The sequence below is a fragment of the Haliaeetus albicilla genome, chromosome 17 (genome assembly GCF_947461875.1).
Source record: "Haliaeetus albicilla chromosome 17, bHalAlb1.1, whole genome shotgun sequence".
In the NCBI taxonomy this organism is placed as follows: Eukaryota; Metazoa; Chordata; class Aves; order Accipitriformes; family Accipitridae; genus Haliaeetus; species Haliaeetus albicilla.
In genome coordinates this window covers 24,729,916-24,751,331 of record NC_091499.1, presented here as the reverse complement: position 1 = coordinate 24,751,331, position 21,416 = coordinate 24,729,916, and the positions used below count along the sequence as shown (strand labels likewise).

The following is a 21,416-nucleotide window of genomic DNA, read 5'->3' as shown; positions in this document are numbered from 1 at the left end:
GAGGCATCATTGACCTGAGGCTGGCTGCAGTTTCTGCCCCAATTCCAGTTTAATGTATTCCAGTTTGACCCTCAAGCGACACTGCTGCTGGAGAACACGCTAAGAAACAAATGCAGGCAATTGCTTTGACATAATTCTTTTGGACGCAGGCAGATCGAATGTGCTGATGTCAACAGAGACCAGAAAAGAGTTTTACCCAATCTCCTTTCCTCACTGAAGAAAAAAGCAAGAGAAAACAAAGCACAACCCAAACCCTAGCCAAACACATGCTTACCTCTCAGCAGCAAAACTATTACATGCTGTCTAAGAAAGGGACAACCAAGATGTTTCTAAAGTATCATTTGGATGTATACACAGCATTTCATTTATAACTTAAATTTACCTGACTTGTATATATAATTGGATCTTTGCACATAAAAGGCATGAAACATCTGTTCCATAGAGGATATTAATCTAAAACCCCACGAACTGTGTAATTCAGTCCTTCATGGTCATAGTACTTTCAACAGGGTTCCTAACATAGTACCCTCACCCTAAAGCATGCTGCTCTTCTTCCTTCTCTCCTACTCTTCTAACATTTAGGGGTTTACATGGACCTGCTTTCAATATGATTGTCAGGATGAAACTTTCCTGCCTTGCCACTCATTTAAATGCTCAAGCTTTAGCAGCTCTGAGGTTGCATAGTTCGATATCAGAGAACATTGAGGCAACACTGACAGGGACTGCAAGAATAGAAACTGGGGATATTTTTTCCAAGGGAAAGATGAATTATGGTAGGAAAACATATCAAGGAAGCCACAATTACTATCTTGAAAATAAAAGATTAAACTAAAGATTTTCTTCTCTACCTGGTTGCTGTTGCTCCTGAAATAACTTCTATATTAAAGGAGAAGAGAAAAAACCATACATCAATGGTAGAGTTTTTCAGAACTCATAAGGGAAAATACCAGTGTTGAATGTGTCTCATCCCTCAATTTTATACAATGAAAACAGAATGAAGAAACAGATCCCAAGCTTATTCCCTCCTCCCTCTTTTATCTCCTCTCCTAAGAAAGGCTTCCACCTCTGCTACTCACAACTTTCCTTTTCTTCCATTCCCCCAGCTCCCCATCAGCCCATGCAGACAGGTTGTCTGTAATGGTATCATGCAAAAACCAGACAAGATCCTCAAGGCTTCCCCCTTCTGTGTGCCTAGAGTGCTTCCAAGAAGAGAAAGTCTTGTGAAGAAATGGATTCTCACTTCCCTTTTCAGCAGCTACTTGTGTGGGTCACTCTACTACAATAAGTCCACATCTGCTATCTGACCACAATGAAGAGAAAGATAAAAATTACCACTTTTAGTGTCCATAAGAATCATGGTCTCTGAGAGAAGAGTGATCATGTGTTACAGCCACTGAAACTACTTGACCTAGAACATCAAACCACCCTACACAAAGGAAAAAAAAAGACTTTTGTCCTTCATCTCCCACCCTTTATGTGACCTGCTCCCAAAATGTGACCACAAAGTGTGGTCCACAGTTTGGCTGACCATCAGAGGCTGCAGGACCTTTTCAGCTATGTGGGGACCTGCGTAAACGTTGTGATGTTCAGGGAATAAGAGTTTTAAGACCACCAATCATCAGGAATTATCAAACACTTTAGTCCCTGGAGCACGTGGTGTCCCGCTCCTTGCGGAATCTTCCAGAAAGAAAACTTTGGGGTCATGGCTCTAGAGAGTCAGAGGACAAAGGCTGATCAAAAATACCACTGAACTTCCTAAGGAATTCCTTGAATTTCTCATGCTGTCATGTTATATTTTTTTAAAGCATTTGTCAAGATGCAAAAGTATGGTTGAAACATTTTTCTGATACTAGGAATGAGAAGAAGCCTTTAACCAAAATAAAAAGTTTACTATCTATCACAAGTTCTGTAAGGTCTTTGATACAGTCCTATACAACATCTTTGTCTCTAAATTAGAGACATATGGATTTGATGGATGGGCTATTCGATGGATAAGGAATTGGCTGGATGGCCATATATCCAAAGAGTTGCAGTCAATGGCTCAATGTCCAAATGGAGATCAGTAACAAGTGGTGTCCCTCAGGGGTCCATATTGGGACTGGTACTGTTCAATATCTTTATTAATGACATAGACAGTGGGATTGAGTGCACCCTTACCAAGTCTGCAGATGACACCAAGCTGAGCGGTGCAGCTGGTCCACTTGAGAGAAGGGATGCCATCCACAGGGACTTTGACAGGCTTGAGGAGTGGACCCCTGTGAACCTCACGAGGTTCAACAAGGCCAAGTGGTTGAGTCAACACCCCTGGAGGTATTAAAAAAGCACGCAGACAAGGCACTTCAGAACATGGTTTAGTGGGCATGGGTGATGGTTGGACTTGATGATCTTGAAGGTCTTTTCCAACCTAAATGATTCTATGATTCTATGAAGTGCAAGGTCCTGCCCCTGGGTCGGGGCAATCACCAGTATCTGCACAGACAGAGGGATGAAGGGATTGAGAGCAGCCCTGCAGAGAAGGACTTGGGGATGGGACAATGGTGCATGAAAAATTGAACATGAGCTGGCAATGTATGCTTGCAGCCCAGAAAGTCAATCATATCCTGGGCTGCATAAAAAGAAGCGTGGCCAGCAGGTCAAGGGAGGTAATTCTCCTCCTCTACTCTGTTCTCGTGAGACCCCACCTGGTGTACTGCATCCAGTTCTGGGGTCCCCAGCACAAGACCTTGGACCTGCTAGAGCAGCTCCAGAGGAGGGCCACAAAATGATCAGAGGGCTGGAACACCTCTCTTATGAAGACAGGCTGAGAGAGTTGGCGTTGTTCAGCTGGGAGAAGAGAAGGCTCTAGGGAGACCTTATTGCGACCTTTCAATATTTGAAGAAGGCTTATAAAAAGATGGGAGAGAGACTTTTTACTGGGGCCTGTGGTTATAGCACAAGGGGCAACATTTTTAAACTGAAAGAGGGTGTATTTAGATTGGACATTGGAAGAAATTTTTTTATGATGAGTGTGATGAGACACTGGAACAGGTTGCCTAAAGAAGATGTGGATGCCCCATCATTGTAAATATTTAATGTTGGATGGGGCTTTAAGTAACTTGGTCTAGTGGAAGATGTCCCTGACCAGGGTAGGGGTGTAGGACTAGGTGATCTGATTGATGATTCTGTTATTAAATTGGATTCCCACCACTGTGGCTGTTACCACAGTACAGAGACAGTTCAGTTAGTGCAGCTGGGACTTAATGATGCTGTAAGACAACTTGTGGAATAGGGTTACAAACCAGCATTACCGTAGACAGAGATAAATAAAGCCCCTGTACTCTAGGATTAAGGCACGTAAAAAAGAGAAGATAAGATACTCACATGATTTTGTCTAATTCCATAGATGATACAAAACAAAAAGCAAGAAGCAAATGCACCCATATCTTTACACTGCCATTAGTATGAAGAGTTAAACTTTATTATTTCTTCCATACTGCAAAGCTACAGCTGTTATGACAATCGTAGCAGTTATTATGTAGTTCACACCCACCATCTTTTCATAGCACAAGAGGTCCAATCATCTGCAGGCTTTGAACACTTCCCTCTAAAACATGCTCATTTAATATGACTCCAGTTTTCAGCAACAGTAGGTTATCAGTTGTTTGATTACTGCAGGCCGTTACAATATTTTTACAACAGGAAATGTGTATTCCATACGTAAGAAAACTACACTTACAACAAATAATGAAGGAAAGGAAAATGATCTAGTTTCTATTCTGCTTCCTTCCTTCTGCAGTGTGCTGCATTGAGATGTTTGTTCCAAAACACAGATACTAGTTCAAGGCCAAGATTTTATTTACCCTGACCCTACAAAACAAGCCTCCAGCTAAACTGCAATTCAAACACCTCAAACCATTGTACTACATTCACATTTATGTAACTGATTTAGGTAAGCGGGCTTAACATTTCTCTTTTCAAGGTTATTGAGCTTGTCTTATCCATGGCTGGGTATTTTTGTGTCAATGCCATAGTTTCAAAACTCCTGTGAATTAAGAACACTTCCCAAAGATGCAAACAGTACATCAAGCAGGAAGCGCCAGTTTTGAAGGGTCTTTGTTGTGGTCCTGAACCTTAGTATTGCAGGCTGTAAGAAAATGGCCATTGTGCTGCATTTAGGGAAACCGCACAACACCTTCATGAAGCACTGCACCCATCCTTGGATGTTACCCAGCTACCACTGCTGAACAAAGAAACCTGACTGCTATGCTTCATTTCTCTGCTTTTGCAAAACCAGTTTTTAATTTAGGAAGTCTGAGTTAGCCTTTTAAGAGGAAACTTTCAAGTATTCTCTTATACTTATCCTATTTATTACTGTGACTAACAATACATGTATATAAAAAATTATAAATGGCCACATGCAACTGCCTCCTGTCTGCAAGCTAAAAGCTGGCAAGAGACTCTATACAACTACAGAGCCAAATCTGTATCAGGCAGGTTGCCAAATTTGGGTAGTTTTGAGCACTAGCGGATATGCAAGCTGACTGGTCAGTGCTGACTGCTCATTGCCGAAGTTCTTGGGAAGGGATAAACAGATGGGTCAGGAGAGGACAGTACTCTGAACTGGATTGCATAGCTGTAGAAATAACATCCAGAGTTCATTTGCTCTCTATCTTCCATGCTGTTCTAGCAGGGAAGATAGAGAACCATTAAAAACCATTAAACCCCTCCCCACTATATCCTGCTTTTTTTGTGAGATGACAGGACGAACTCTTTCATATTTATGTGTTAGAGAGGTAGGGGAGTTAAAAATATAAATAAAATCAAGGGATACTTCAAAAAGTTATGTTTGTTTTGTTTATGATGTCAGTAGTGTACTCTTCTGGCAAGGCAATATTGACTCTGAAATGTAGAAGATTTCCCTAAGGCTGGGCTGCCCTTCTGCTTTTTGTTCGTATTTGGGCACTTAACCATCTTCAGTTAAGGTTTTCTTCAGTGTGAAAAATGAGGCTACATGTTTTCTTTTGTATATATTTTTTCAGAGCAGTTTTTCAGATGCCAGGAGCATAAATGCAAGCAAAAGAAAACAGTCCCAACTTTGTCAACTTCCCAGCACTATATTGTGTATGCTGTGCTTTTGTTTTCTTGCAAGTTCAGCATTGCTTTAATGGCAGCACCCTGGATTCCCCCTACCCCCAACAAGTGATACATATTAGTACATCTGTTTTCTCTGTAAAGTCTTTTTTGCATTCTTTGCAGGGCACAGGAAGGATGTGGGCTCCTTTTCACATTCAAATGAGGGAAATTAGCCTTTGCCTGGTTCCTACAGTATAATGCTTATTTTACATTTAAGCGTGAGAAAAGGGGAGGAAATAAAAACCAACATGTTAGGTGGGTTACATGTTTCATTTTGGTACAGGCCTCACTTACTTAGCCTTCTTTTGCAAACCGCTTTCCACAGGACATAATTTCAGGATGGGGTTCGAAAGTTTAATCATGTAAAACGACCGAACAGTTTGCACAAAGGAATAGCAGCCACAGATATATTAAATGTGAGAAAAGGCTGAAAATGCCAACCTGAATCAGCAGGGCTCAAGTAATCTGGGAGATTCCTGAAGTGCACTGATGATAATGTCCTAACACAGGTGACTGAGCCGACAATGGGAAATGCTGTGCTGCACCTTACAGTTACAAACAAGGATCAGGAGATGTGCAGGTCAGGGGCAGCAAGGGCTATACTGACCATGAGATGGTGGATGGTCTTTTTTTCCAAAAAGCCGGATCACAACCCTTACAAAGAGCAGACTTTGGCCTCTTCGGGGATCTGCTTAGAAGAATCCTGTGGGATATAGCCCTAGAAAAAAAAGGGGTCCAGGAAAGCTGGTTGATTTTCAAGGATCACCTCCTATGAGCTCCAGAAAGGTCCATCTCAATATGCAGGGAGTCAAGCAGAGGCAGCAGGAGGCCCACATGGATGAACAAGGAGTGCCTGACTAAACTTGAACATGAAATGGAAGTGCACAAGAGGTGGAAGCAGGGTCAGATAGGGTTTTGAAAGCCAAAGCCCACCTGGAGTTGAATCCAGTGAGGGCTGTCAAAAGCAGCAAGAAGGGTTTCCACAGGTATGTCAGTAGCAAAAGGGGCCTGCTGCTGATACAGAAGTCAATAGTGGGGCTAATACTGTTTAACCTCTTCATTAGTGATCTACATGATGGCAGAGAGTGCATCCTCAGAAGGTTTGGGAAGAGTGGTTGGTATCCCAGATGGCTGTGCTGCCATTCACAGGTACCTTGACAGCCTGGAGAAATGAGTCAACAGGAACCTCATGAAGTTCACTAACGGGAAACGCAAAATCCTGCGCTTGGCCAGGAATAACCCCATGCTGGGGATATGTGCTGAGGGCTGACCAGCTAGAAAGCAGCTTTGCAGGAGAAAATCTGGGTCTTCCCAGATTGAACATGAGCCAGCAATGCTCCCTCATGGCAAAGGTGGCCATCAGCATCCTGGCCTGCATTAGAAACAGCACTTCCAGCAGGTTCAGGAAGGTGATCCTTCCCCTTTACTCAGCACTGGTAAGACACGTCTGGAGTGCTGGATTCAATTTGGGGCTCCCCAGTACAGAGGAGACATGGACTTATTTAAGTGGATCCAGCAAAGGGCCACAAAGATGGTGAAGAGTTTGGAGCATCCCTCCTATGAGAGAAGGGTGAGAGAGCTGGGACTTTTCAGCTTGGGGAAGAGAATGCTCAGGAGGATCTTATTAATGTGTATAAATACCTCATGGAAGGCAGCAAAGCAGACGAGGCAAGACCTCTCAGTGGTGCCCAGTGACAGGCAATGGGCACAAATTAAAATACAGGAAATGCTGTTTAAACATAAGAAAAAAACCTTTTCTACTGTGAGGGTGTTGAGCGCTGGCACAGCTTGCCCAGAGAGGCTGTGGAGTCTCCATTGCTGGAGATACTCAACCCCCAGCTGGACATGACTCTGAGATACCAACTTTAAGTTGACCCTGCTTTGAGCAGAGGGTTGGAGTAGATGATCTCCAGAGCCCCTCTCTAACCCTAGTGATCTGTGGTTCTTCCAGGTCATATGTAGACCTGCTGTACTTACTAAAATCCTCCTTTTAGAAACTAGAGACAAATGCAACAATTCAGTCATGTAACAACAGCATGGCACACATTTTGCAGGGAAATAGTGTGGTTCAAATTCCTGCTTTTTTAGAACCTGTGCTCTAATCCAAGTGGTAAAGCTGAGAGACGGGATGCAAGAAAAACTGAACGACTGCTTGGTAAACTGTGGTTTACCACAGGCAGTTAGCACTAGGTGGAAATTCAGTGCACGCTCCTTGTGCTACAGCAACTTCTTGCACATTTAATGCATGATATGTGCGAGGTAACATACTCTGTATACAGGGCACTGTTACGAAGTAGTTGGGTGCTGTAAATTTACACTTGGCTTTACTGATGGCAAACTCCCAGGCAAACAGGCCCTTAGTTCTGTTGACAGTCATGTGCCAGGTTTGACAGGTTTTACTGAGAGACCTGGAAGAAGTTTTGACGCATGGAAGTTCTTTATCCAGCTCAGTTGCTGTTCTCATCCACGGTTCTGGGATGCCCCAGTCTTGCAGCAACTGTTGGGCTCTCTCCTTGGTCTGGGACCTGCAAGACCCATGTCCCAAGTCCCTGTTCTGCTCACAAACTACCCCTTGAAATAAGTTACTTGTTTTTTCTTGGTTTCCCCCCTATTCTGACCTGAGTCACCGTACAATGACCTCTTTTCTCAGCCTGCGTGAGCACAGCCCTGCCACGGCCTCCCACTCACCCCCATGGGAGCCCTGAAACCTGCCTTGGCTGCAACAAGGAGGGCACGGAGGAGCACCAAAGTTCCTACTCCCTCAGAGCTGACACTGGTTTTCCAGAGACCTGGCCGCCCAAAGCACACAAGCACCTACTGTTCTCACCTGCCTCTCTCCCCTCCAAAGCCAAAGGCATCCAAATTTATTAGTCTTGTGGTGTACAACAGAACGACGACACCATTATGCGTGTCAGCCTGAACTCCCTTTCTCCTTCTAGCTCTCTCCTTCAAACAGCAGCGCAAAGCTCCAGCTCAGAGACCCAGAATAAAGATAATCCAGTCTGGATTTAGATCCAGACTTCCCCCAAAGCTTGAGCTCGCTCAGTGTCAGGCTCTGGCTGTCCTCAAGCGGTAGGAGCAACGAGGCCACTCGATCAAACCCTGGTGCCTTTAACACTGGTTTACTTTAAAATGTTGTGCCAAAGGGGTACGTGGAGGGGCCTAAATAATTCAGAAAATTCTCAAAAACAGTGCAAGTGAAAATATATTTTAGGCATCCTAGGAACAGCCAGTTTCTCTCTACTGAGGCATCCATAGCACCTTTAATCCATAATTTCCATTGTAGCCTGTTAAAATAATGAGATTTACTATCCCTGTCATGTGTCCTTTCTGAAGACGCTGGGAGGGTGTGGGAGAGGGAAGAGAGAAAATTAGTTACCAGTCACCGCTTACCAAGGGTACATTAAGCTCTCCAGAGTTACACATTCATGTATAAATGACTCAAGGGAGTTTCATTTATCCCTTTTCTCCTAGTGTATACATTTTTCCTCCTGTCCTGCAGCCCTTGTTCCCCTGTTGTTCTGGGTCACAACCCGCCTGCATTGGACAAGTTGGAGAGTGGTAAACGGTTCTGCGTTTTTCCCCTTTCATCATGAGATTTCATTTGGACTCCCTTTCCCAGACCTAGGAGCATGCCTGATTTCTGGGAGCAGAACAGAGAACAAGAACAGAGTTAATCTGTAGCAATGTGATAAAAATCACTCTCTCACACAGGCAGCTGGAGAAGGCTTTCAAAAGAGCTGTTGTGCCAAACACCTGATAGCAAAACCTGAAACTGAAGCCAACCCACACCTTCCTGCTCATAGACACAGCTTGCTCATTTTCTCCCCAGCACTCCCTCTTCTCTACGAATTCTGTCTGGAACTAAAATTTAAGTCACCACTGAGCACACCCTCACACCAAAACGTGCTGTGCTTTGAGAGGCCACTATTTCCATAATAAAAACACAAGTACTGCCGTGTTACAAGTGGGGTCGCATCTTTTTTTTTTTTTAATATAGTTATTAAAAGCACGTTAAGCAATCAGAACGGAGAGATGGGATAGGAGAACAGGACACATGGAGATTTGATGGCTTTGGTGCAATCTAAGGCACCGAGGAGCGGGCAGGTGAGCGGAGCAGCCGGGAAGGGAGGTGAGGAGGGGGCAGCAGGAGGTGCAGAAAGGGCTGGCAGCTTGCACTCCTGATGCCAGAGTGCCAGCTGGCAGCTACATGGTGCTGGTTGCGTGTGGGCTGTGAATATAACTGAGGAGATGAGCCTTTAGGGGAGGAGCTGTCTGATAAATCATTAATGAATGAAAATATGAAGTAATCTGTCTGCCTAGGAGCCAGAATTGTCTAATGATGAGGATGATGGACTAGGAAGCCAGAGATGAGGTTCCTATCTCACCCACAAGACCGCTGGCACACTGGCTCCTTTTGCTGTGCATAACATACACCCACCTCCTCACATTGAAGGGTTGCTTTCTTAAAATCAACATGGATACCCCATGAAAACATGACAATAAAATTTACAGCACCCTTGTGAAAACTGTACCCCCGGCTTTTCTTTTGTCGTGGGCAGCACACAAAGAACCAATATCCCTTCTCAGAGACAGCTTTCACTAAAACAGATTTTTTTTCAAAGCTGTAACAAAACATAGTACAACCTTTTGCCAGTGCCAGTGGCATTTAATTTTAAATTGATTAACTACATACACAGTACTAATTACCCATGGGTATTTTTTTAGCAGTCAGACTATTGGTTGGAAATGTAATGCTATGTCTGTGCGTGGACGGGGACACTGCTTTCTCTGTGCTCTACGAAATGAGGAGGCAAAAGCTTGAGAAATGATGTTGGAAGGTGCATTTGTGTTTATGGAGATAGCTGCAGGGGCACCAGACACAGGCGGTCGGAAAGCGATGAGGTTGCCAGGGGAAGGGGCAGGAGGTTAGCATGGTTTCTTTTGCACAAAGACCTAGCAGGTTGGGTCATGCAGCACAAAATCAATATGGACCCTGCATGAAAAAGTAATCATCGGTTCTGTAGAGTTCTCAGGCTTATTTGGAAGGATCCTCACAAAGGTGATTCTTGATTTGTGTGAAATCTTTAACTGTTCTCTTTCCTCTATCTTAAACCCCCTGAATGTTCAGGGATTAAAATAGTTTAAAAAAAACCAGCTAAGAAAGACGTAGCACAAATCAATGTGAATCCATCTAATGTTGGCATATTTGTGGGATAAGAGATACAAGTGCTTTATCATTCAATGTACTTAAAACATGATTTTCCAGAGCAAATGATGTGTAGCTTGCAGCAGAAAGCATAACTAGAAGACATATATGGCTGTGACAGAGCCTATGTATATAGAAACTTAACCAAGCACCTGAGCAGATCTGTGGTGTTTAGCTGCGTACCTGTTTGCGGTGCTGAAGTCCAGTTTAATTATCCTGCTAAATGCTGCTGAGCCACAACAGGGTTATTACAGTTTACCAAAGGACCTGCTCAGGCAATCTTACAAGGAAACTGCCTGTGCCTAATCTAATTGCTAAGAAGTAACTAAAATTACACGTTAGACCTGAAAAAAACAACAAAGAAGCAGGAAGCTCCAAAAGGTTCAAGAAGCTTCATTCCTGTAAATCACAGCGGTGGCAATTTGAGGATGAGCTCCCTGGAGAGGCTCCCAGTCACAGTCAGACACTGTCTTCCACCCAGAACAAACATAATGCAGGTAAGGTGACTTACAGCGCACAAAAGTATGATTTCTTACATACATAAGCCTTCTACTGGTTACTGAACACATTTACATAATAAGTGGGGTTTGTAAATTATCCACTGATGATGTCATACAGATTTAAATAATCTGCAGTGTCAGGGTGTGCTATTTGCAAGCCATATCTGACACTTTTAACAGCCTTTGCAAAAGATTTAACTGGGCTCCATTGAAGAATCTTATTTTTCAAGCTTTTGTTTAATCATAAGATGAGGAATACCTATAAAATTTAACGAATGGATTGGGATGGCTTAGATATTTCCAGACCCTTGCAGGAAAACAGCATGCAACATCAGAAGGAATTACTTCTGTAAGTTGCAGAAAGTTTAAGTGGAGGTTGCTGGACATGTTAAGCTACAGTCAAGCTTGTTAACACAGTAAAATTGTCATTACCTGCCGAATAACCACAGAAGTACCTTTGGCGAGTCACTTGCTAGTTTATGTCTTGCCAAACTGACCAAGAACAGATTTCTGATGGCATCGTTACCAACAGCTACTTCGACACTTTGCGTGGACTGCCATAATTTCAACTTGTGTAACGCCTGCTATTTTGCTCATGTGTTCTGGGTTTAAAAAAAAAAAGGGAAAAAAAAAAAAGCTCCCTTCACACTCCCCCACTCTACTGACACAGACGAGTCTAGGACACATGACCTGAACTCAGACTGGTTAAATACAAGAAAGGGCAAGTGATGAGCCGACAAAGCAAGCTCCAAGGGGATTTCTCTCAGACTTTCACAGTTTTCCAGTGCTTCAACCAACCCTGACTTGCAGAGCATATTAAATTTTCTGCTTTCCCTGTCCAATATCATTAGAGAACTGTCCATCAAAGAACAGATTTCTACCAGAGCTGGTTATCAACCCGAAGAAACTATACAACTAATTGCCAGCTATGCCTAGGGTGTCTTCCTCCTTTACCATGGAACTAAAAAGGGTTTTCTACGTTTTGTTGCATTTTTTTGTCTGTCTTTTTTTTCTTTTCTTGTTTTAAATAATAAGGCAAGTTCTTGTCTGGGTGACAAGTAGAAGCATCTCCAACCCAGAGGAGCCTAAAGCTACACCATAAAGCTCCTGGAACTTATCCCAGACATAAGAGATCTGAAAGATAAAGAAGATAGCAAGACATTGACTATATTCATGGGTAGCTTCAAAAAGAGGAAAAATATTCTGGGGAAAAAATACCATGAGGATTGCTTTTTACAGTGGAAGCAAGGCAGCAGAGATAATTTGACACAAAAATTCACATGGCAGCACTCTTACAGCTCCTGCTGAAACAGGATGGTGGCCTGGAATGGTGCTGGTCTCTCATATTATTGAGGAAGAGTTTTCTTAGAGAAGAGGTTTTTAAAAGTCACAGCTTAGGAATTTTTTATTTTTTAATTAGAAGTACAGCTAGGGATATATTTGATAACAGCAACAGAAACTTTTGGTGTTAAGCAATTTAATGTTAAGCAAGTATTTAATACAGCAATTAGAAGTCCCCTGCAATACACATGACTTTCAATGATGTCTCAAATATAAGCCTCAAAGGAAAAAACATAATTTTCTTTTGATTTCTGGAAACTTAAAGGGGTCTTGCAACGCCAGAGTAACAGGTCTGTGTTTCCTGAAAATTTAAAACTCAGGTCTCACATACATTCACCCAAATCACAAATGCATAAAAGCATGGGTAAAAGCAGATGCAAGTTTGGGGACCTAAACTGGATGGAAAAGCAAAATAACAAAACCTATCTGAGCGTGAGCTCTTCCCAAAGACCCCTGGCTGTGCACAGTGAGCAGCTCAAGCGCTTTGGTGTCTCTGCCTGGAAACAGAGCTCCCTTCTCAGAGCTCTGCACAACATCCACCTTCTGAAATGTCTTCAAGGTGGGCTGCTTTCTGCGTACTATGCAACACATTGTCCTTTTGCACGCTGCTGCAAGAGATACTAGATGAAAGGTGCTACATGTTTTACTGAGAATAAGCCATGTGAAACTGCTCAGAGCAAGGCAGGAGCCACAGTTACATGCAAGATTTGCTATTGTTGATAATAGTCAATGGCATACTCCACACACATGACCAGACAAGTTTCTCAGAATAACTGTTTCTGGATAACATCTACACCACATGCAGAGGATGACACACGTGGAAGGCACATGCCGCACTAACACAGAAATGATGAATACTTCAATATCAACATGCAAAAATTGTTTTACACTAGCAATGCAGCTTGCATATTTGGCATGCTCTTACTTCCTCAGGGTGAGCAAAAGGCTGCTGCAAGCAGCCCCTTAATTCAACACAAGCTTTCCTTCTACTTTGTCAGCTTTGAATAGTGTTCTCTCTCTCTCTCATCTGAGACACTTGGCTTATAAACAGTCTAATCCAAAAAAGAAGACGAAGATATATACTGTCATTTACAACTGTGCATGCTAATCCCCCAGCAACATCTAATGACATACAGGAAAGCTGGTGGTTAGACTCACACTAAGCCTCCCTGTGTAATTACAGTCAGTTAGAGGGCAAAACTCAAGAGCAAAACATTTAAAAAAACCAAATGGAATGATCTTGGGCTCCTGCAAAGGCATTTAGCAGATACCAAAATGGTCAGAAACGATATCTTAAAAATAGGACTGTGGATGTAGACCGCACATGTTGTCTGGTCATCTGTGTGGAGTATGCCATTGACTATTATCAACAATAGTGACATGTTCCATAGTCTTCCCAGCCAAAAAAATGCCTCTTCACTCATATACAAATTTGTTTCTCTGTGTTTTGACACATTTGGCATAATCACCATGGTAGAAAACAATGAGAAGACTACAGCATCTATCAGCTGTCAGTCTCTATGTTTTCTATATGTCTACAGATGTATTTGGAGATAATCCTGCTCTATAGATAGAGCAGAATTTTATGTCTTTCCACAGAGTCTTCTTTCTAGCATCTTAACTGCATGAATGGGAGGGTTTGTTAACCAGAGACTAAAGTAGTTAACATTTCAGATCACATCTAAGATCCACACATATTTTTAACTAATAATTTTACAAAGAACATAAAAAGTCTCATGCTATTTTTATTTTTACCCTTCTGCCTGTAAAGCCACTTGCTTCCGTTATCATGACTTTTGCACAAAATAAAATACAAGGTAAGAAATGCAATTTGATAAAAAAAAAAAAGCAAAACTTCTGTCTGTAAATCAATACAGTCTGAAAGGTTGTTACAGGATTAGATACCACCTTGTAAGACTAGAAAGGCAGGATTCTCAGCACTCAACAAAGCATTCAAAACCCAAGCAGACTGAGCTAGTAGATTTTATATTTCTCACTACTGCTGTTGCATGACATGATCAAAGATGCACACAATCTTCAAGGCTTTTCAAGCTTTTGCCAGAGGGAAAATTTCAAAGCAGACTTCTCCCTGTCTTGTAATACTAAATGGGCTGGGCAGGAATGACATTTACACAGTTGAATCTTTTATTATTTTCTCTTCCCTAAAAACAATAGGAGCAATAAGACTTCCTATGTTGGATATATTCCTATAGGTGGGCGGAGAACAGGCATAAAGGTCACAAGGACAAAACACTGTTTATTAGAAGGCTGTATAAACCTCTGTTAGCTCTGAGGTTTTCAGGGTAATACCTTCAGCATAAACACAAACTTCTCATGAATTTAAGCTCACTGGATATTTTCTAAAAGTTGCCATTAGTGATTTCCTTGATAACGTGTCTTGGAAGAGCTGATTTCCCTAGAGCAGTGGAGGCTGTGTGGGACCCCTCAGAGCCCATGAATGCTGTTCACCATTGCTAGCAGGGCTGCTGCAGGACGATGCAGAGCGCTCCCAGACAGAGCTTTCCACCCCAGCTGATGGAGAGTAACACGTCAAGCAGGAATCTCCCCCACCACTGAGCAGTGCCCATCTTAATTTTTATTTTGAAAGGGGTATTGTGATATAGCACTGCAGGCATTCTCGAAACGCGCACTAATGCATGATCTTCACACTAGTTTCTGTTCTTGGTTTTTCTGGATTGCATCCCAGGCTTTCTTTTATCTTCAGCTTAGCAAACTGATTAATATAAATAACTCAATGTCCAAAAATATTCAGCTTTGGTAATCTGCAATGAGATCTCTCCTCTTCTTCATGCTCTTTTATATGCAGTTTCATTATGTTCGTGCCAATGAGCATTTAAGCGAGAGGGAGACGTAATGAGAGATGAAGAACTAGAGCAGTGTGCTTATGCTATGAGGTGGAAACAGACACTTGAGCCTAGAGATCCGTACCAAACTCTTACTGAAGATATAACTTGCCTATATGCAAAGTATGTAGTGCCCAACATAAAGTTTTACAAAAGGCACAGAGAAATGTCCTAAACAAATCCCATAATAATTAAATCTTCTTGATACCGCAGCATCCTATATCACACATGCATGCATTCTGTCCTCCATTTACTTTCAGCAACCTCCACTGTGCTTGGCTGATAAAATAATCTCCCAAATGATTGTAGCTCTAAAATCTATTAAATTCATGAAGTATTGATGAAGCAGAATTAATGTCGAGAGAATTACATTAACCGCCTCCCTCCCCTTGTATTTCATAAAAGAAACTCTACAAGTAAAGCAGTGCTGTGGCTGTACTACAAAATACAGCACGCTCACGTCAGGAAAATCTACATCCATCCACACACCTGAAACTCTGCCTATAGATGTCTTTATCACTACAACACATATTCATTTAGTACAACACATATTTATTTAGTAAGAGTCTTATCCACAGAAATGGCCTTATCTCATGCCCAGAACTCATGCTCTCCATTCTTTTTAATCTCAGGTATGATCCCTGTTTTACACACAGCACATCATACAAACCAGGCACCGGGTAAGAGCCCTGCCTCTCTCTGCAGCATTCCTCACTCCCTGCGCTGCAGGGCTCATTAGCTGTGGGTTGAGAGCATTACCTACTAAGACCCTGTTGCTGCCTGATTATAAACTTGGCACAAACAGTCCCAAGTTTGGCAATATTCTCTATGCTGGATGTTTGCTGGGAGATTTTTTTTTCTTCCTTGCTTTGTTGCTGTTTTGGATTTTTGGCATGACTTCAGCCAAATTTTTTCAAGCTAATTCTGAAACAAGACATGGGAAACTGGAGTGATTTGTTCATGTTAAAAGCTTCTGGTCACTCCTCGAACAGCTCAAGAGGTTTTGTGATTTGGACCATAAACTTGCAAGGTGCCAAGGGAAAATCTTTGTATTTTGATCTCTGCAGAAAACTCCCAAACATGACTAAATTACTAACCTCTGAAAAAAAAAAAAATCTCCATTTGCATGAGCTCACTAAGGATGCTTCCTAGCAACTAAATTCCCTGGAGATCCCACCTACAACGCCCCAGGATCCCTCTACCAGCTGGGTGGGACCCGCCTGCTCCAAGCTGCACTTACACTTTAATATTAAATAATCAGAGCTGGACGTGAAACCAGGTGCAAAGCTATTCTGTATCTAAATCTGAACTCATAATGGGTTGGATGGTAGTGGCCCTTGCAGTGTATCACATACATGTTTTTATTCAGTTCTCTTGAGAGGAGGGAGGGAGGGGAACAGAAGGTACGAGAACATGCCAGTGGGATGGAACAGGAGTTTCTGTATCAACTGCACAGTGACAAAAATACCCCGATGGCATACAGAAAAGAGCAAAGTTGATGTAACACTCCCTAAAGCAACATCTGAATTTTCAAATTTAATGCTTTTCTTTCAACAGAGCACTTGGAGGGCTTGTTACCTAGATTTAAAAAAACAACCAATTTACCACTTGCAAAATCCTATCACGGATCTTCAAGCTGCTGTAACTTCATGATCCACTGCAAACATCTCTGCCATTGAACCAGCTAAGAAAGCTGGGAGGTACAGCTGCACGTAGTGCTCTGCTCCATCTGCTGTCCTAACTCTCCTTCCCCATTTCTTCTCCAGTGGCTACAGCAAGAGGGACATCCAGACGGATGGCCCACAGACCAGCCCTCTTTTGGAGCTATTCCGACAACTGGATCACCTCTACCTCAGGGAAAAAAAAAAGAAAAAAAATAAAAGCTATACTAAATGGATTACCAGGGAGATGTAGGAAAACACTTGGGAAAACAACAGAGACTGAGACACAAAGATCTCTTCTGCAGGAGACTGGAACGTAACCTCCCTGTGTAGGGTTATCTGATTTAATAAACTGAACACAAGTATAACAATGCTTCACATCTCTTAAGAAAGAAGAGTAAATCCAATCTGGTCAGGACTGGAGACATGTGGTTCTGGGCAGGGGACATGCCGCATTCCTTAGAAATCTTATGGACCAGATTTCACATTTACCACACCCAGTGGCACCAACATGCACATCTTTCACACAGACTAGACTGGAAGAAAAGAAACAGACTAAATTGAAGGAATTATAAGCATAGCATAGCAAATCTTGGTAAACCCCAAGATATTTTAAAATGCTCAAACATTTCCACATACTTTCCTTCCTAAGGATGGATGATAATCTTCACCCCGTAGGAAGAGATAATGAAGATACGCAACAGAAGCACATTATGAGGTGCATCAGTGACCAAATTAATGACTCTGGAAAACTAAAAGCTATTAGAAATAGGACCAAAATGCACCAGGTCAGCCCTAATTACAGAGAACAGCTAATGATTCTGGCAAAGCCTCTTGTGGGCATGGCAGAATACAGGTAATAAAGCGAAAGTTACAGCAGGTTATTTTTGCAGTGAGAGCACATATTCCAAGCTCTTTGCAGATAATACATAGTTGCTCTATAATACTTTATGTCAGAAACCTGACAAGTGTGAAGAATCACCAAGAGAAATTCAATAGCATTTCTGGTAGACATCAAGGACGTAAATAATTGTATCATACAAATTGGACACCCAGGAATGCTGAGGGCATCACAATCTTTCTAAAGGCAAACAAATTTAATATGTATAAAGACACTGAAAATTTGTTTTTATATAATTTTTTAAAATCAAAGCAGTCACTACCTGCTAATTTTTTGTTTAAACCAGGAAAAAAATCTGACCGTCCTTAATGGGAAAAAAACAAAACAAAATACCAGATGAGTGTCTAAGCAGCTGAAATCCAAAATTTCCACGACATATCTGGGCAACTAGAAATAGCTGAAACCATTGTTTAAGATGTGCAGTTGCTTCTAATCTACAGAGAAGTGTGCAGAGAGAAGCACAGCGTCTCAAGATTTCAGCTGAAACATCAAAAAGCCCTGAACTTGGGGAGGTAACCCTGCCTAAATTCAGAGTGAAAAGAGCAGTGGACTTCCAGACCCTGAGGTATACATTCAGCTTCAAGGCCTGTGTTTGAAGTATTCACAGCTTTCCTGGAAAGAGGATATCTATAGGAAGAGGACAAGCACACAGTGGCACACCTGGCACAGGAAGATGCAGATCAGGTTTACGATACAGCAGCCCCTCTATCCGCTTCACAGCTTGACCCTCCTCTGATCTTGATGGCTGTAACCAACTACTGGGTCTAGAAGGACAGGGACAGAACTCCATACTGTACAGCTTCGAAATACAAAAAACTCTTATGAAAGGCAAGAGTTTCAAGGGGAGTTTGGACTGGCAAAGAGCAATCTGAGTAAGGACAAAAATAAAACACAGATCACCCCAAGGTTTTTTGTCCTACATCAGCCATGCTTCTTGGAACTCCTGGCAGTTGTGCAAGTGTTTTATGTGGAGGGATAGCCCTTCCTTGACGGCCTGCTAAATGCTGCATTCAACGCAAGACAGGTCAAACCCACAGTGCCACGCAAATATCTGCTCTGACATCCACAGGGCTGCTTTACAGAAATCTCATCAAAAGAGGTCTCTTCTTACACTGCTCAGAAAGATATCATCAGCTTAGCTGAGGGAGATTTAAATTCAGCCAAGATTTCTCTCTCAGCATTCAAGTATATTTCTCTAATCAGCTCCTAAAACTACTATAAATTTTTGATCTGGAGGCTGCATGACCTTTTCTAGGACTTTGATACAAGATGAATAAATAACCGCTGAGCCTCTGAGCTCAGCTGCTACATCCAGATAAATTCAAAACGTTCTCTTGATGTCCAGTCCTTCTTGGATTCAGTGGGTTAGGGACAGAGACTGGGCAAAACTGTTTCCTTGTCTGATATTTTTTGTAATTATTTTTAAACTCTCTGGGACTTTGGAATGCCATAAACACACCTACAGTGGGGTCAGAGATATGTCAGAGATCCTTACAGATGAGAAACTCAAGGTTCCTGATTATTCTACCTCAAAATAAGATTCTGCAAACAGTTTGAAGTGGGAAGAGGGGAAGGAACAGCTGTGAAAACAAGCAAAATTTGCAGAGCCTGTTTACATATTATAATGGCTCCAGAAATACAATATTAAATTCTAGGGCAAAATCCTGGAGCATGGAGTGGTACAAACCCAGCTCCAGACTGGCTTGAAGAAATTCCAGGATTCTTACAATCCAGCAGTGAGAACTGTCTCTTTTCATTGGCTTATATCTCTAAGCAAGTCAGGAGAACAGGTAGTTTTCAGGAGCATCAGTTTGTCAGCTAACCTTCTCCCAAGTTTTGAGATTCAACCAAGTCAAGCAGCCATGCTCTCCTAGTCTGAGCATGAACTATAGGTTGAGAAACATCGCCCGAGTAGAACTTCTGTGAACCAGATTATGGTTTTTTTTCACCCCACTAGCAAATTTACTGCATCTGTGTGACCCCACATTTCCCTGGAGCCACAAGAAGCAGCTTCCCCAATTTTGGGGTCTTCTCCAAGACTCCTCTCTCACAGGCAGAGAAGATGTAAAGTCCGCACTGATCATCAGTGAGCAACAACAAGAAGCAACAAGGAAGCACTTTTTCATTCTGAGGATGGTCAGACATGGGAACAGGTGCCCAGAGAGGCTGTAGAGTTTCCAGCTTTGGCATCCCATTGAATTTTGAAAATCAAGGCCCTGAGCAACCTGACCTAATAGGACCTATTTCAAGTGGGGGTTTGGACAAGATGACAACTGGCAGTTTTTTCCAGCCAAAATTATTCTATGATTCTAAGAAACAGACTTCTTCTGTCTCTTTCCTCTTGCTGCTCTTGAACTATGCCCTTTTATTAAGGCTACCCATGGAGACTAGGCTGGTGTCAGCTGATGCATCTTTGAAGGGAAATTAAAACACAACAATCTGACTACCAGGTCTGCTGACAAACTGTTTTTGTCTTGGTGTTACATGGCATCACTATTTCTGAATTATGACTCTACTCCTTGACCTGTGAGCACCATAGCTTTGTCACACCCCACACAAAGATCAGCCAATCTGTAAGGACACCAGACAACTTTTAGGATCAAAGTATCATTACTATCACCAAAAAGAAAACTAGATATAGATCCTATCCTCTTTTGCAGTAACAGAAGTCAGCACAAAATCTCGTGGACTAATGAGCTTATGCTGCTGGTCTGTGGCTCATCTTTGGCCTTACAACTAAATTCTAGTTAAATAATTGTTGTTAGTATTTCCCAGTATATGGATATAGATGCAAGCTTACAACATGCCCAATTGCCAGAAAAGCCAAACTGTAGAGAGAAAATTGCTTAAAAGAATGAGCCACAGTGGGGTTTACCCAGGTACCACTGTGCAGGACTTTTCGTGCATTTGGCCAACTTCTTTGTAAAATTCTGATCTTGGTTATCTTATCTTTTCTTTTCTTATCTTTAAGACTATACTTCTGCAGAAGGCTAAACATCTACATTTAAACATATGCTAGCTAATCCAGATCTTTCTGTATGATGTAACAACATCTGTTTTTTTTTAAATGGCAGAAAAGAACAAGTGTTCTCACAGAGCCAGTCTTTGATTTTCAGTTTTCTACCCTGCAGGCTATCCGACTCTGAAGTCTTCTGCCAGTGGAGAGTAAGCCAGTTTTCAACTGCAATCTGCACATGCTGGCTGAAGAAAAAATACCAGTCCAATACCCTGCTTGGCCAAGGGAAAGAAGGGACACAATCTTCTCCTGGCAATTTTTCCTCGGGGCAATGCTGATTGATTGGCACCAGCCAGAATTGTATATATTGACAGTCTCCTAGAGGGAAAAGCAAGATGAGCCTAAAAACTGCTTCAGATCTGCTGCTTTTTTTTCAGGTTGGAAGAGTTTTCTCTGGATTACTTCCCACTAGTTGGGGCATGTCACTAATTACCTCCCATTCTTCTCTGCCTCCTTCCCCTCACAGCAGCACAGCTCAGCAGCACAGACACATCACACACGACGTGCCGTATTCCCACAGCACCGTAGGACCAGAAGTCTGTAGGAAGCTGGTGCCTCTGGAAGTGTTGCGCACACAACAACCGGAGAAGCAGCAAAGCTTGTCATGTGGGATGGAAAAGAGGCGTAGGAAAACTGGTACAGCTCACAGGAGCGCTAACTATCTCCTTATCTCCCAGGCGTAAGCAAGCCATCCTAGCTCCATGTGGTGGCTAGAGGCAATTGTGCCAGTCAGACGTTCTGGGAATGGATGGAAAGATTTCAGAGTGACCGGACACCCCCACCACTTCAGGAAGCACATGCTCCCTCTGCAC

The 21,416-nt window shown here is 42.4% G+C and overlaps 1 protein-coding gene across 9 annotated transcripts in view; it reads right to left on the bottom strand.

The window, feature by feature from the left end:
- The window catches only part of FYN (FYN proto-oncogene, Src family tyrosine kinase), a 139,764-nt gene that overhangs the window by 57,828 nt on the left and 60,520 nt on the right, over window positions 1-21,416 (bottom strand). The window lies entirely within an intron of this gene.